Genomic DNA, 2,814 nt, shown 5'->3' with positions numbered 1-2,814 from the left:
AGCAATTGCTACTTGGACCTCATGATGAGTGACCAGCTAATCTCAAACTGTACATACCCATCATGGCTTGTAACCTGTGATGGACTTTTCCTCCAGAAATCTGTCCAATTCCCTTTTTAATGCCATCTAGACTTTAAAGAAATATTTTCTTCTGTCTGTTCTCTTTCTCGACACTCAGTTTTAACAAATGTCCTCTGGTTCTGGTGTTGTGTGAGAGAGAGAGGAACGTCCCTGTATCCACTCTGTCCATCCTCTGCATAACTTTGAATGTCTCAATCATGTCCCCCTTCAGGTGCCTCTTTTCTAGACTGAAGAGCCTCAAATGCTGTAGCCTTTCCTCATAAGGGAGGTGCACCAGGCCAGTAATCATTTGGGTCAGTCTCTTCTGCACCTTTTCTAGTTTCAGTATATCTTTTTTAAGATGTGGTGACCAGAACCAAAACAATACTCCTGTATACACAATACTCCAGCCACAATCACTTCATCATCATCTTCTTCTTCATCATCATCATCCCCCTGCCTTCACCCCCCCCCCACACCTTCATGCACCACTGCCCAGATGAAGACACCAAAGGGCAACCGTTGGGGAAGGCGCGTCCTGCGGATGGAAGCCAAGCCGATTCATTCCAGTCCCTGACCCCAATCCCAAACAGGCATCCAAAGACACAGCGTACCTACTCAGTATTCCAGACAATAGAGCTGTCAGTGGGAGAGAAGCTGAGTCTACGCAGGGGCAAGGCTATAGGATGAATTAACCATGTCTCTCCTGAATACATTATCAAGATCAGCCGAGAACTGTTCAGGGCAGGGGGGAGAAGCAGACTTAACTAACAACTGCAGGACCTCCACTCCATTCATTCACATCCCATGGCATCTTCCACCCTCCACTCCATGCCACACAGCTTTGATCCTCTAGCCTGCATGTACACATCACTTAATGAAGGCCAATGAAATACTAACAGGAGCAAGCGAGGGATGCAGAACATCAAGGGTTACTGGGCCCTGGTGCTTGCAGGTGTGGAAAAAACATTTTCAGTGCCTCAAGCATGGCTGAAGAATGGGCCATATGCCATATGTTCAGGCACACTCAGACCAGGCCTGCCCATGATGCAGAGTGATGCCTCAGGTTGGAGATGTACAGAGGGCATCCATCATCTAACTCTGTCACGGCTTCTCCTTCTCTTCTTGTGAAAGAGATTATTGAAAGGGCATGTGGCCCAAAACTTCCCAGTACCTAAGGGTGCCTCTATGCATTTCCCCCACCACAATGCAGTTGCGACAGGAGAAAGGACACTTACAATCATAGAGTTGGAAGGGAACCACAAAGTCTTCTAGTCCAACCCCTGCGTGTAGCAGGAAATCCTTCTAGAGCATCTCCAGCAGGTGCCTGAAGATCTCCAGTGAGGGGTAGTCCACCACCTCCCTTGGCAATCTGTTCCACTGCTGAACCACCCTGACAGTCAAGAGTGTCTTCCTGATCTCCAACCAGAATCTCCTTTTCTTGCAGTTTGTACCCTCGTCTAGTTCTATTCTCAGAGGCAGTTGAGAAGAGATTTGTTCCTTCTTCCATAGGTCAACCTTGCAGGTATCCGAAGAGACCAATGGCATCTTCTGCTCTGATGAGTGGAGATGGGTGAACACTCCTCGGCTCAATCTGGAACGGATTCATTATTTAATCCTGCTCTCGCAGGCACTTCTTGGGTCATGGACCTTCCCCAAAATTGACCAGACAAGTTCTAGGATGCCCCCAGCTCCCTTGATTGAAGCTAACCACACTTTTCTGGAGTACTATGTCCCAGTGTTCTGGAGACAACATTGGAATGACACATTGATTCATTTATCAGTGGGTTGTGGTGTCCGTAGGGGTCTGGAAATGGATCCCAGGTAGATACCAAGGTCCACGAAGTGGAACAGTTTCAAAGGAGGGCAACAAAGATGGTCGGGGAGGGGTTTAGAAACCTGGCCCTAGTTGACAAGTTGAAGGAACTGGGTTTCCTTAGTTCAGAGAAGAAAAGACTAAGCAGGGGACATGATAGTTCTCTCCTAGTACCTGTAGGTCCATTGCATAGAGGAGGGCAAAGACTTGATCTCCGCTATCCCAGAGGGCAGGACTAAATCTACTGGGCTTTCCATTCAGGGTTTGAAGACCTCGATTAAACATTGGGAGAAATCTCCATGGTAACAGCATTTTGGCCATGGAAGTGATTATACCTAAGGAAGCGGTGGGCTCTCCCAGGCTTGAGGTCTTGGACAGCCATCTGTTGGATTTCTTTGCTCTAACCATCTGCTGCTCTAGTTTCGGATTTCTTGCATCAAGGAGGGGGTTGGATTAGATGGTCTACAAGACCTCCTCCAATTAGACTGTATGTTTCCAAGGCTTATGGCTTCCTTGCACATGTGCCTTGTGCTTTTTAGCAGACATGCATGTGCTTTATTTGCTCACGTGCGCGCAAGGAGTGCACACACAGCATGAATGTGCTTTATTTGCCACTTAATTGTGCATGCTAACATATAAGCAGGTTTCCAGGGGGCTCTTCCCCACCACATCTCCCCTCCCCAACATAGCATGCCCATATCTGCCTGAGTGTCACCTGTACATCTTTCCCTCCTGAAGTGAGTTCCTGTCATGTTTTCTGGATTGCAAAGTGCTGGGGAATGGAAAGAGAAGACACATTTTGTCAGTTTGAATGAGTCCATGTCAGTTTCCCTTCTCTTTCAAAATGATCTGCCTGTAATGCTAATGATAGACACCATGTGCCAGGGAGACAAATTGTACTCCTTCACCTTGATCCCTTGATGGCTCAGAAAGCAACT

This window comes from Tiliqua scincoides, chromosome 10 (genome assembly GCF_035046505.1).
Source record: "Tiliqua scincoides isolate rTilSci1 chromosome 10, rTilSci1.hap2, whole genome shotgun sequence".
NCBI classification, from domain to species: Eukaryota; Metazoa; Chordata; class Lepidosauria; order Squamata; family Scincidae; genus Tiliqua; species Tiliqua scincoides.
This window is presented reverse-complemented; position numbering follows the sequence as displayed.